At 40.3% G+C, this 15,063-nt stretch overlaps 1 long non-coding RNA gene across 1 annotated transcript; it reads right to left on the bottom strand.

Moving 5' to 3' along the window:
* Positions 1-744: 744 nt before the first annotated feature.
* On the bottom strand, positions 745-14,610 carry LOC131894508 (uncharacterized). The gene is made up of 3 exons (XR_009374934.1): positions 14,502-14,610; positions 1,731-1,811; positions 745-1,096 (listed from the first exon to the last, which is right to left on the bottom strand). It is a non-coding gene; the product is annotated as an uncharacterized LOC131894508 (long non-coding RNA).
* Between the last annotated feature and the right edge of the window lie 453 nt (positions 14,611-15,063).

Here is a 15,063-nt window from a genome sequence, read left to right as displayed (position 1 = left end):
TTTGGTCCAGCCTGCATCTCCCTTCAGGTATAAAAAACCCATATGATAAAAAGAAATCACAAGAAAGGTAATAAGCATGTAATAATTTTGCTATTTGTTATAGAAATAAATGTTATAGAAATAATTAAATATTTTGTCATATTTCCTGATTTTATGTATTAATAAACAAATGTTAGAGTTTTATACAATCCTTTGAAATAGAATATGTGAAAATAGTTTTTCGAAGGAAAAGTAAAATAGGCAGACTTATATGGACATTTTAAAAACTATATTTATTGTGTGTATCTGTGCATCTGCATGTGTGTGCACCACACAGTGCTGTAGCCTAGCAATCAGAGGACACATTGCTAGAGGTTCTCTGTACCCATAAGGTGAGATCCCGGATCTAACTCAGGTGATCAGGCTTGGAGGCAAGTATTATGATAAGCTACCCTACCAGTCCCATGTGCGTCTTTGTATTGTTACAAACTACATGTAAGGATAAACTGCTGCTCTTCCCAGATATTTTCAGTTTCAGGGGGTGTTGATCAACAACATGTAGGTGCACTCCCTACTCCCTGGCATGTAGTGACTATCAGACTTTTAAAATACTATGCAAGAAGAAATACTCGGCAATTGGGGCAACATAATGTGTTACAAATAGAATGCTTTGAATCTCCTTGAACATTATTCTTTTAGCCTGCATAATTAAGTACAAATTATTTTATTTTCAGTTAAGATATAATACATCATTTCCCACCCCAGTCACTCTATGTGCCCCCTGCAAAAAAATCCATGCCCTCTTTTTATTTAATTATTATCATTATACATACACATATATGAATGAATATATGAATGCAACTTGCTGTGTTTAGTGTTGCTCACATATATATGTTTTAGGGCTGACCACTTGGTACTGGATAACCAGTTAGGGGGCTCATCCCCGGGAAAAACCGATTCTTCCTCTCTCAACAGTCAGTAGTTGACTGTAGCTCTTCATCTTGTGGTGGGGCCTCATGCAATTTCCTCCATCCATGTTGGCATGCAAACTGGTGTTGTCAGTGTTTAGGTCTTGTTTAGGCAGCCATATTGTTGACATTTCATGGGTGCAGCCTTTCTGTCATATATAGAAGACATAATATTACATCTGAGTTTCTGACCCTCTGGCTTTTCCAACCTTTCTACTCCATCTTCTAGTATGTTCCCTGAACCTTAGGTGTATGGGTTGTACTGTAGATATATCAACTGGAGCTAGGAACCATACAGTCAATACACACACACACACACACACACACACACACACACACACACACACACACACACACGAGATAGGGATTTCTTAGATGCGTTTACAGGCTGTGGTCCAGCTAGTCCAATATGGCTGTCCACCCGTGGAAGGTCCATGAATCAATAGTTGTCCAGTCCATGAAGCTATGTGTTTTAGTTGGTCTTCAGTATATACCATAATTCCAAAACAGTAGTCTCTAATGCCAGTGAAGGGATGGACTTTATAGTGAGAACAAGAGCAATCAGGCAAAGAGAGGAAGCTTCTATTTTCCATGCCCTTTATATGGCTGCCAACAGAAAGCATGGCTCAAATTAGCCAAGTATCTTCCCACTTCGAAAGATCTGGATTAAAACTTCAAATGATTTAATGAAGGAAACACTCCCTCACAGGTGTACCTGGCCACTTGGGTGTTAGTTAATTCCAGATGCAGTCAAGTTGATAACCAAGAACAGCCATCACACACCTTCAGGAACGTCTTGCTGTGGTGATCATTGTTGTGGATCCTTGGCATCACAGCTGGGTAAGGAGTTTCTCATACCTGGACCTGCGGTTTTGTTAGATAGTGTATGGCCAAGTGACATAACTTCATTTAAACTATATGCATATTTATACACATGTACTTAGGTATATTATGTGTGATATAAAGTAATATAATTGTTTAAATTATATCAAATATAAACATAAAACAGTAAATACAACGTGATATAATTCCCGATGGGGTTTCAAACCTCCTGGTGTTACTATTCTTTCTCCCTTCTTTTCTCTCTGTATTGTCCTTCTCCTACTGAATTAAAGCCCCCAATTTTTTCCACTTTCCTCTTCATATAACCTAGCCCATAGCATTTTAATAGAAATGCCTGAGTGATTAAATTAAACCCTTTCATTTCTTACCATGGCATGAATCCACAAAGACCTCTTCAGTCAGATTATCTTAAATGCATTCTTTGCCATTATTACAAAACCTACCTTTCCTTTTAGGGACAAAGTTTTGTAAGAAACCCTCCATGCTATTACTCATAATAAATACATGTCAAACAAATGAATAATGTTTTAAATCTGTCAAACACCACCAAGAAAATTTTTAAACCTAAGTCCTTCATGAGGCCAAAGAGAGATACATATGTGAAAATGGATGAGCAATTCTTGGTCTATAAAAGTTTCTTTGTTTTGAATATGAGTTTAATTAATGGTAGCATGCACAGTTAAAGAACCACTAAAATGTGATGTTGTGGGTGCTTTGCTAGGACTGCCCTTTTGTTTTCCATTCAGGGTCTCTTCTAGCTCAGGCTGCTCTCAAGCTCCCAATCCTCCTGACTTTACCGCTCAAGTGCTGGGATTGTAGGTGTGCTCTACCACATCTGGCTAGGGTTTTCTTTCTTTCCCCTCCTGTTCCCTTTCCTCCCTTCTCCTCCTCTCTTTTTTCTTTCAGGGGATTGAACCCTGCAGCTCATATACATTAAACATTTGCTGGGTTCTAGCCAGGTTTTCTCTCTTCTCAGGCTCAAGGACGTTTAGTTTTACACCAGGAATACTGTGGCAGAGTGATTGATCACACAAATTAAGGCTGGGTTTGATGGAGTCTCACACTTTCCAGGGTTTAATCATGCAAAACTACTGTCGATGTAGATTAGAAAGGCATGGCACATCAGGTGTTTTCTACTGCTCTGCCCGGTCCTTGTGGGCTCAGGGGCAGGTTATTTCCTTTCTTTGAGGCTGAATATCCTCATTTATTATATGGAGAAAATAAGTTTACCTCATAGAATGATTAAAAGAATTGCATATAATGGTGTATGCATAATTATTTGCACAGTGCTTAGCTATGGTCCTTAGTTCAACATAACACACTTATTATTCCAGCAATACTACCCCTGTGGTCTCAACAATGACATTCAGCAGCAGCAGCAGCAGCAGCAGCAGCAGCAGCAGCAGCACAGCCTTACTGTGAATCCACATTAGGAAGTAAGTAAATATCAGCACCCACAGACTCTTCTTCAGCACAAGGTACGTGTGCTTCTAGAATGTTCTAAGAATGGGGCTGGCTGAGTTCAGATTTGCAGATGTAGACATCTATTTTTCATATCAACTGTCAGCCTGCTGCTGGAGACACATATTCATTATCTTTCACTGCAGTTTGAGAGGTTAAAAAAAAAGTGAAAAGAAGTTTTCTACTCGAACGTTTGATTTTTTTTTAATGTCCCCTTTCTTTAAATTCTTGCCTATCTTCAATTTATTCTTTATTTTACCGATTCATTTCAAGAATCTAGACTAATACACACTGGTCACCTCACATTCCCCACCTTCACCACCTGTGACTGTTTTCCAGGTCCCCTGCCTCAGTCTTTTCCATTAGCTTCCATGTGGATCTCTGTTGATGTGCTCTGGAGCTGCAAAATCACAGAATACCATCTTGTGGATCCTAACAATTGATGCCTCAGTTTCCCCACACAGCATGTAGGAATTCCAGTCTGTACTTCATAAAGTTAAAAAGTGCAATGTTGACAACGACTTCTACCATAATCATGAAACTGGCATTTCAAAAGGAAACAAGTGCTCACAATGTTATGCAAATTTTAGCCACTTCAAAATTATTTTCATTAACCTTTTCCCCCTGTTTCTACCAGAAGGAAACCAAATGATGGAGAATTTGAGTAATTTGTATAATATGTCACAGATAAGAGTTGGGGAACTGGTTTAGAGCTAAGTCTGTTCTTATGTCCAAGACTTGTTTTGGTCAGATTTCCTTTCCATATTCTCCCACAAACCCCAGCACATATCACTAGGGGATAATAAGAGTCATATACTTGGCTTCCTTATTCCAAACTCTGGACAATTTATAGGAAGGGAATATTTTTATTGCTTCTTTTTAATTCTAACTCAGACATTCAGTTGATTAAATAACTAAGCATTATTTTCCCCATATTAATCTACTTGGTACCTTCCCTCATATTTCTATCGTTTGATATCTTTTTGACAACTTTTAATTAAGAGCTCAGGATCTCCCAGAGATCTTGTGTCATGGGATCTTCACTTACTTGAACAGTGCAACTGTCCCTCATATCACATCTAGAATTAACCCACAAATTGCAAAGGCCCGTGTGTCCATGTGTAGCTGGAGAGCTTCTCTCCAGGTCCCACCAAGCCCCCACAGTCCCACAACCCACGTATAAAATAATCACTCAGACGCTTATATTACTTATAAACTATATGGCCATGGCAGGCTTCTTGTTATCTACTTCTTCTATCTTAAATTAACCCATTTCTATTAATCTATAAGTCGCCACGTGGCTTGTGGCTTACCGGTACCTTACATCTCATTTGTCATGGCGGCAGCTTGCAGGTCTCTCTCTCTTTCCTGTTCCCTCGATTTTCTGTCCTGCCTATACTTTGTGCCTAGCTACTGGACAATCAGTGTTTTATTTACTAACCAATCAGAGCAACACATTTGCCATACAGAACATCCCACAGCACTTCCCCTTTTCTTTTTTTTCCGAAAAGGATGGTTCCATCTACCATTTCTCAGGTACCATTATATTCCTTCTCAGGTCTTTGATGGGATTGAAGACTAGCAGTTATAGTTTCAACTTAGTATATATATATATATATATATATATATATATATATATATATATATATATAATATCTTAGATAGAACATATTAAGTATTAGATTCAAGTTCTTTAGGATAGGACACGTTTTGAAATATTCTTTGTAACATGCCATTTACCTATGTTCTAGACTTCTCTGGATTTTAGTATGTGTTTCTTGCTTGATATTGTTCGCATTGATTGTAGTTCCATTTTATCTAGGTCATTATCTCTCATTACTCCTGGACAATATTTGATAACCATTCCTTTGTATATAGTCTTGTATTAGGTTAGAACCTTCTTATTTAGACAAAAGGGGGAGATGTAGTGGGTAGCCATTCCAGCTTTGATCTGGAAGTTCCAAGCCCCATTGAGGCTTCGGTAACTGTCACGTCTACAAGGCAGGGCCAAGAGAGGACCCTGAAGACCTGAGATCTGGATGCACCAGCTCTCTTAGTTTCTGGATCCTGGATGCTAGAGGTAGACCAAGCAGAGTTCTCCAGAGAACACCGCCGGACTGCGCCACGCTTTTCCCAGACTCTGTAAACTATCCCTTTACTTGTAAGTTACCCCACAAAACAAACCTCCCTTTTAACTATGTGGAATGGCCTTAATAATTTCACCAGTATCCATGTGCTGGATCTGGATTGCACCAAGATGGAAGAGAGTTAAAGACTGGGAAAGAAAACAATAGCCTGCACTAGCAAAGAAGCATCAGTAAGTCCCCAAGAAACACTGTGATAACAGACCTGTGGGGAGGGCTGAAAGGTGGGTGCAACATGCTTTGTGACATGAAAGAGGAAAGCCTCAGGATCCTGGCACATTAAACCTCAGAGATGAGTGACAAGAGACAGCTTGGTTCAAGTTCAAATGCACCATTTGTAGGAGTTTAAGTTTAATTTCTTTAAGTTTAAAATTCAGAAGATTTAGTTCCATGAAAGCCCTTGCGGATGCTTCTGTAGAAGTCCTACTATTGAATGATTGGTTATAGCTGTTGTGCTAAAGTTTCTATTGTTTTTTTTTTCTCATCCTGTCTGTCTTACCACTGCTCCACATGAAATCCAGAAGACAACAACATCTTTATTTTTCTTGTTATCATCATTGTTATTCATGATATGTTTATTAAGTACCTGCTATGAATCACAGATCAAGGAAGACATAAAAAAGCAAATGTATTGTAACTCAAGGAGATGATAAGTATAATGAAGAAAAATAAGGCATGGTAAGGTGGTAAGGTATGGAGTACTAGAAGGCTGTAGCTGTTTTATATGGGTAATAAGACCTGAAGAGAATGAGGAAGCATTGCTACCTGGTCATTTGGGTGAAGAGTATTCCTGGCTATGAGACTAGTAAGTCCAAAGTCCCTTAGAAGACAATTTATGTGTTTGAAGAAAAGCAAGATGAGTGGAAGAGAAGGAGCTGAGGGCAAATGGTGATAGATAATGTTGGAGAACAGATGCGGACCATATTAGACTTTCATTTTTACCAATAGAATAATGGCGGTGGAACATGACCTTTCAAGAGGAGAATAGAGAGCAGAAAGATAGATATAGAGAGATCAGGTTAAATGCTGCTGAAAATGATTCAATGAGAGTGTTGAAAAATGGTCCGTGTCTAAGAAACTTTCTTCCTACTACCTAGAATATATAGTACCAGAAAATGTTATACATAGTGCCATAATGTGTTATGTGAAGGCTGCGGGGGAGAAAAGACATCAATGGTCTTAACCCAAGCTGTACTCTTTATATTACAATGCTGACCTACCAGCATGATGTGCCTACTAGTGCGATAATGGCATAGTAGCTAGGGAAGGAACCAAGTGCTTTGTGATTGAATATGAGGTCTAATACACTGGATAGATTTTATGTCTGGAGCCGAAAACATGGTCCAAAGCCCATGACTAGGGCAAGCATAGTCCCCGGTGGAAATCTATTGTTGTTTTCTTGCCAAATGGTCATGCTGTTAACCTACATTATAAATATTTGTGTTTATGTCCACATATGAGCTGCAATTAACTTTGGTCAGAGAAGCTTCTGTTTTTGAAGTGAGTAGTGATTAACACAGAGAATCATAAGTGGTCAACATGCTAACTATCAATACTCCCAAGTGCTTGGCTGTGGATGGGTGGGTCATCTAGACCAACCTTTCACCATCTAAGGTTCAGGGAACTTCATGCAAGAGGAGGTGGAAAGAATGTAAGACCTAGCAGGTGGGAATGAGAGCTAAGAAATGATGACCTCTGGATATGACATGGCTGTTGAATACATCAACTCACAGTAGCTGTGGTTACCTGCCCAAGACCTACATAAGCGAGTCGAAATTCCAGCACATATGTGGGATGGATTCCCTGAGACCACTCACCTGTCAGAGGAGCTATTGGCAGTTGACGACTGCTGAGGGAGGGGTAGTCATTCTCCTTTTGAGATGTGGACACTGAAAGGTGCTCATGTTCCAGTGTAGGGCCACACATTTCCGTTCATATGCAAAGCACTATTTAGGCTCAGAAACGAAAAGTTACATAAAAAGATGGCATAAATCTGGGAGGGAGATTGGGTGCGGTTCCTGGGAGGGGGGTTGGAAGGCAGGTTTTGTTAGGTGGATATAATCAATATACTTTGTATAAATGTATGAAACAATCAAAGAATAAAAACAGTATCCAAAACAAAGAATTGCTCAGACTTCGAACATATCCGGCAGGCAAAGATGACAAGGCTGGACTGCTATAGTGAGGAAGGGAGCCAAGGATGATCTGATATCCTCAGGCCTGAGGCATTAGGGAAATAGAGCTGCTATTGACTGAACTAGGGAAGACTGTGTGGAGGAGAGGGTTTCAGAGTGCATGGGAAGTGGGAGGCAGCAACAATTTCATTTCATCATAAGGAGGGGAGCACTTTTCATTTTCAAATGTAAACAAGTCTAGAGAGCTTTAATTTAGGCGTCTTACATTATTCTGCACAGAATTTCTTCTGGGGGTCTGGTATCTTTAAGATACCAAGTAAGGTTTTTGTCTACCATAAATTAAAAGGACAATAAGTTGAAGTTGCTCATGATAAAATAGAAAATCTCTATAGTCAATCTGTATACACACTGTTTCATGGATTTGTTTTTCCTATTTTCTTAACAGGGATGATTTTTTGGTACAGAGGCCAGGGAACATACGTTTAACTTAAATAGAGAAGCAGTTACTTGGGGTTTTAAAAAGTCTGGGGCAAGATTATATCAATGGAAAGTTCTTACTGAGCACTGAAGCACTAATGTGTGGGTGAGTTAGGCCACGGACTGGAGAATATTCAGGATGTCCACCAAGTGAGACTCTAGCTGCTTTGGTGAGTCAAAAATATTCTGGTGGCTTTCTCTGTGTGACATAAAGAGGAGGATGTGTGTGAAGGGCCTAGGGACTCTTTCAGCCACAAGTATATTAAATGTGGACTGGCCACATTTACCTCCCTATTTGTGCAACTGAGAGTTATTGGATTGGGATTTACTTTTTGTATATTGGCTCAAGTGCCTTTTCCTTAACAAATAAATTGTCCTCATCAAATCAAATAAATCAGAAACTCGGCTGAAGATGCAACTCAGTGGTAGAAAACTTGGTAGCGTGCTTAAAGGTCATGGGATGAATGCCCAGCTCTGCCTGAATCAAAACAAACAAAAAAACAACCAGAAACTTGGAATCATCATTGTGTTTAGTCAAAGTGTTACTAGGCAGTAAAATCCTCACAACTCATGTTCTCATAGGAAAGTCATAATGGGCTCAATAGGCATGCACATAATAAGGGTTCCTGTGTCTTTAGCTTGTGTCCAACAAATGTCTGTTCATCAGTCAAACAACTCTTAAGAGGTAAGTCTCTCTGACCAATAGCAACAACAGAGCAATCTTGTTCTAAACATAGAAGCAATTTTAGGGCCTGTTTCAGGGAAGAGAGACAATTACTGCCAAATCAAACAAGCCAGTGTCTTTGTACTTCAGGCACCAAGCATTCAGTCCTAGCAAGGACTGGGGCTGAGAGCAGTAAATCAGCATGCCTGGATGGAGTGCCGAGCTCCAAGGAGGACCTCTTGATGAGCCAGTTGATTGACAGATTTGCTAACTGAAATGGAATGTGAGACCCACGAGACTGTAGCGCCTGCTTGCTAATAAGAGAAGGGTACAATACTCACCAGAAATGGGAAACTTAAATTTAAAAAAAAATGTCAATGACATTGGATAACTTCAGCATGTCACTTCTGAGCTGTCTCAAAATCCTGATTGTATTTTAAAAATAACTTTGAATTTGGGCGTCACGGTGGGGGTGTGGTGGATTAGTGTTCTTACAGAGAAGTTCAGCTCTATGAACAGAATTAATGTGGTCTCTATAAATAACTCCATCGAGCGTCTCCTCTCCACTTGGTACTTCACTGTTCTGGAGAATTCTTTTGCAGTCTGTGGCACCTGTATCTGCGTGTTTCTTTGCAGGGTTCTGCTCCCAACTCATGATTTAACTCCGAGATCTTTCCTTTGTCTCCATACGTCTGCATTAATGACTTATCTTTTCTTTTTATTTTGTTATGCGCAGGATGGAAGCCCTGCCTTGCACGCTAGACAGGGATGTTGTCACCGAGTCACATCCCCAGCCCGTCTCCTTCGTCTTGAGGTCCCTCTGCCCTATCTTCTCTACTTTGTTCTTGGATTCAACAGGGAAAAACAAGGCTTGTTTCAGATTTTATTTTAAATTCTCAATGTCCTTAGCCTTACGACCAGCTGCTGACACTACTTTCTACTTTAGTGAGATTGAAGTCATTTTTCCTTTATCTTGAATCACCTTATCATCTTTAGTTCTCACATTTTTGTTTTGTTTTTTTCGAGACAGGGTTTCTCTGTGTTGTTTTGTTGCCTATCTTGGATCTTGCTCTGTAGACCAGGCTGGCCTCAAACTCGCAGAGATCCGCCTGGCTCTAGGATTAAATCCGAGAGCCGGGATTAAAGGCATGCGCACCTACTGCCCGGCTCATTTTGCTTTTCTAATTTAGATGTTTTCTTTTTTAAAAAGATCTTAGAAAAATGTGTGCTTGCCAGGCAGTGTGTAACATCTGTATTTCCTGTACTCACAGATTGCTGTGAGTTTTAGTCTAGCCTGGGCTACAGTCACAAGCTTCAGGCAAACATGAGATTTAGAATAAAACTCTGTTTCAGAAAATATGAATGCAAACACATTTAAAAGATAATATAGCTGGGCAATGGTGGCTCATGCCTTTAATCCCAGCATTTGGGAGGCAGAGGCATGCAGATCTCTGTGAGTCCTAGGCCAGCCTGGTCTACAAAGAGAGTTCCAGGACAGCCAGGATTGTCTTGAAAAATTTAAAAAAAGATAATATAAAATTACTCCATATAGAGAAAATGTACATTTAGGTTTTCCTATATTTTCAAAATTAGATCTCTTCTTCGTTGTTGTTGTCATGAGATTTATTTTTGAGGCAGGGTCTCACTCTATAGCCAAGGCTGGCCTAGAACTCACTATGTAGCCCAGGCTGGCCTCTAACTCCCACCAAATCATCCTATTTTAGCCATCCATGAGCTGAGATGGTAAGTGTGACTCACCATGTGAAAGCTCTAGCTTTGCTTATTGACAAACATCCCTCTAAACCTCTGGTTTTGCCTACTTCCTGCAGCATTTTGTGTTTGAGGCAGATGCTGGCTGGATAGCACATGATAGCTTCAAACCTTTATGTCTGTTTCCTCTTGTGGTTTTTTTTTTTTTTTTTTTTTTTGGTTTTTCGAGACAAGGTTTCTCTGTGTAGCTTTGCGCCTCTCCTGGAACTCACTTGGTAGCCCAGGCTGGCCTCGAACTCACAGAGATCCACCTGGCTCTGCCTCCCGAGTTCTGGGATTAAAGGCGTGCGCCACCACCGCCCGGCTTTCTTGTGATTTTTTTTAAGTAGCAGGACATGAATGATGAAGTGGGGGAGAAGAAGCATTCTCTAACCCAACCAGTGGTCCTGCTTCCGGTGACTCCATGCCACTGGGCTCTGCACCTTGCAAACATTTTTTTTCCCAGCTCCTGCCTCTCAAAAGCAGTGGTGGTACAGAGCAGCAAGGTGGGCTGGAGCTGGGCATCTCCTTCACTCACCAGGTCACCGCCACTCTGATAACAACCAAGGGAGTTAGGAGCTGGTTGAATGGGTTTTTCTGAGGGCCTACCTTGCATGGACACATGCAGGCAGAACACTGTATACATAAGAGATAAATCTTTAAAAACGTCATAGAGCCTTCATCCAGTGACTGATGGAAGCAGATGCAGAGATCCACGTCCTGGCGCCAGGCTGAACTCTGGGAATCCAGTGACAGAGAGGAGGGATTCTGTGGGGAGGGGACATCGAGATCATGATGAGAAAACATGCAGAGATGACAAGCCACACTAGTGAAAACCCATGAACTGTGGACTAATAGCTGTGGAACCCTCACAGGACTAGACTAGACCCTCTGGATATGGGAGACAGTTGTTTAGCTTGAACTGTTTGGGGGGCCCCCAGGCAGGGGGATCAGGATCCGTCGCTGGTGCAAGGGCTGGCGTTTTGGAGCCCTGTGCCTAGGGTGTGACACCTTGCACAGCCTTGGTACAGGGAGGAGGGGCTTGGACCTGCCTCATCTGAGTGTGCCAGGCTCTGCTGACTCCCCATGGAAGAGCTTGCCTTGGGAAATGTGGGGATGGGGGGTGGGTTGTGGGGGAAGGCTGGGGGGCAGGAAGAGGGAAGAGGGGGGCATCTGTGATTGGTATGTAAAGTGAACAGAAAATTTCTTAATAATAAAAAAAGAAAAAAGTTTTTTAAAAACAAACAGAAAAAGAACACAACATCTAGGTGACTTCAAAAGCCTGTCTCTCTTCCTCTGCCATAATTGCAAGGAAATGGTCCCCCCAATATTTCCCATGAAAACTCTTGTAAATTCTTAGAGATAAATGTGCTGGAGGGATGGCTCAGCAGTTAAAAGCACTTATGGTGCTTACAGAGACCAGGTTTTTTTCCAGCACCCACAGGGCAAATCACAATTGTCTGTAACTTCAATTCCAGGAGATCTGACACCCTCTTCTGGCTTCCACAGGCACTGTATTCTTATGGCTTATGTACTTCACCATCCAGGCAAAACACTAATATGCTTAAAATAAAAATAAATACGTCTTTTGGAGGAGTCACAGAAATGGGGGCAACCCTGTTATGGTTTGGGTCTATTTGATTGCTCAGTTCCCAAGTTCTGCTCTGCCCCTTCTTCCAGAGGTTATTGAGTATACTGCAAAGAAGAAGTAGTCCAGGCAAGATAAAGTGTCTGCCTTATGACCCTGTTTGGAAGTCTGGAGGAGGAGCATTACTGGGGCAGGCCTTGAAGGTCATACCCTTTTCTGGTTGCATCTCTTGCTTTCTGAGTCCTATTTGCTGTGATGTGAGAAGCCTTTGCTTCATCTCCTATCACCATGAGGTACACCATACCTTCCCACCATAGTGAACCAAAATTCCCTAGCAACTATGACCTGAAAGAAATCCTTACTCTCATATGTTGGTCTGTCCCATCGTCTATCACAGAAAGGAAAAAAAAAATGATGCATGCCCATTGACTGCAGCCCTTACATCTCTCAGAGCCCAATCTGAGAAGAGCTTTTTTGACTTTTCAGTTTGTCCGTCCTTCTAACTTACTGATAAAGATATGGTGGTGACTTGCAAGTTCCTTACATAAGTAATCAGGACTGGAAGTCCAATAGCAATAGCATCTTTAAAGTCCTGAATGAAGGAGACACAGTAAAGCCAAATTTCCACAGGAAGTGAAAATGTTCCTAAATGATGTAAGTTAGGAATAAACACTTCAGATAAGCAATAACTAAGCAAAACTAAAACTAATGTGATCTATCTAATAACACACACACACACACACACACACACACACACACACACACACACACGATGACCAGGAGGAATTTTTGTTGTGGAGTAATACTTTTCTTAAACATTAATTAATTTGCATTTGTAGTACATACATTGTTTCATTCAACTAGAATGATTCTACACTAAGATGAATTAAAAAAAATCTTACTTGAAATATATAGCATTTACAAAGGCTTAATTGCATAGTTTCTCAGTTACTACAAGTCAAAAAGTATTTAGAGGAACTTGTTCTGTGCTTTTTGTTGTTGTTTGTTTGTTTGTTTCTTTCTTTTTTTTTGGTTGCCCGTCTTGCATTTAGCATCAAGAAAAAAGATACAATGCTAAAGTTTTTCTTCTATTCTTTCTAAAAGGGAAGGTAATCAATATCAAAGAAAAGTAGGAAAGGTCATTCCATGGCTGGGAAGATCACTCGGTGGTAAAATGTTTGCATACATGTTAAAGGTGAGCATGGGTACACATGTCTGTAATACCAGTACTGAGGGGTAGAGTCAGGCAGATCGAAGGAGCTTGCTGCTTAGCAGGACTAGCTGAACAGGGGAGCTCCAGGCTTGCTGAGCAGCCCTGTCTCAAAATGTAAGGTAGAGAACAATCCAGGAAGACATCTGATTTGAACCCCCACCCCCACACACACATGTGCACAGCTCCCACCACATATGTATACATAGTCATGTGTTTATTGCACACATAGAGGCCAATAAAAAAATAAAATGTTATGAACTATCAAAAGAAACAAAAGATATGGTGAGTGACATTCTTGGTGGCTTCAGACATAAACTTTACAGAGTTTAAAATTAGATTTTTGGCTAAATTTCTAAGTGAGTATATTTCAATTAAAAAACATCCATAAAACAAGCTATATATGTAGATTGTAATAAAAATCAAGCTGTAGAGAGACGGCTTAACTTCATCAGTATGGATGCCCCTCTGATGCTATCAGAAAGCGCTCTGATGTAATAGTTGTTATGATCCCAGCCAAATTCCATGCTGCTCTGTAAGTCCACATGCCCACGAGTTGATGTACTTTAGCTAGATTGTAGCAGTAAACCACTTTCTCGTGCTGTGCCTCTGCCTCTGCTCTCTTTTCCTGATTTTATTTCCTCTTTTTGTACAGATTGAAAGCAGGACCTCACACCTGCTAGGCTAGCGCTCTACTACTGAGCTACAGCTCTCTATGATTCTGAGCTCTCTGTACTACAGGAAAATATTTTGCTTTGAGTGACAGAGTGATTTAGAAGAGAGACTAGGGCTTTGGTGTGCCTCGGTTATTATGCTTAGTACAATCCTGGTTCCCTTATTTTCCATCACTACTTTCTGGCTTTGAGAATTCACATCTGGTTTTGGCTCTGGTCTTTTATTCTGCTTGGTTAATTTAATTTTGATAAGATCTGGAATTCCTCTTACATCAATGAGTGAACATTGTCATTCTTAGAAGACTTTTATCTGTTTCTAATCTTTGGTACTTGATACAGTTGAAATATTTTTCATAGTATCATCTATGGACTTCACTTACCTATTCAATTTTTGCTATGTTTATGATCCTTATATCAATTTCATTCTTACTAATTAATATTTATATAATCTAATATTTTTCATTTTTTGTACCAGATTTAATCACACGTGTCCTGGCTACTTTTTTATTTCACTTAGAAATTAAAATTCATTCTGTTTTTTGATTATTATAGTAAGTACAAGTAGCAAAACATGCATGCACTAGAGAATAGAATTTTGTTTCATCTTACCTATTGAAAATGAACACAGATTCTGAGTGGTATCAGTGCATCTTTCTCAGCAGTCATAATCCAAAGTAGTTACCCCCTCATCCTTTCCATACACCTACTTTCCTTAGAGGAGGTTCAAAAATGTATTCTATGACCTCATGTCCTCAGAATTCTCGTTGAATAGTTTCATCAGGCTCATGAAAGGGAACTCAAGGTCTAGCTATGGAGAAGTCTTGTCATGTGGCTTCCAGTCCTTTCTATCTGTCATTAGAGAGCTCTGGACTTTATATGCTCATATTCTTTCAAACCACTTTAAGGGTATGTAGGTTATATTAGCTTTCCCATTGCTGTGACCAAATACCTAACGGAAGCATAAGAAGAAAGACTTATTTTCACTCATGGCTTTTGAGGGTTTGGACAATAGAGGCTTGCTCCATGTATTAGGGCAGAACATCATGCTGGTGGGAGTGCATGGATGGGGTGGAGAGGAAGCAGAGTGAGCAAGGAGCCAAGGACTAGTTATGACCTTCAAACAAATGCCCCTACTGATCCAGATCCTTCATGTAGGCACCACCTCCCAAAG

Source organism: Peromyscus eremicus, chromosome 17 (genome assembly GCF_949786415.1).
Source record: "Peromyscus eremicus chromosome 17, PerEre_H2_v1, whole genome shotgun sequence".
Taxonomy (NCBI): Eukaryota; Metazoa; Chordata; class Mammalia; order Rodentia; family Cricetidae; genus Peromyscus; species Peromyscus eremicus.
The sequence above is the reverse complement of the archived record's forward strand: the minus strand, read 5'-3'. Positions and strand labels throughout refer to the sequence as shown.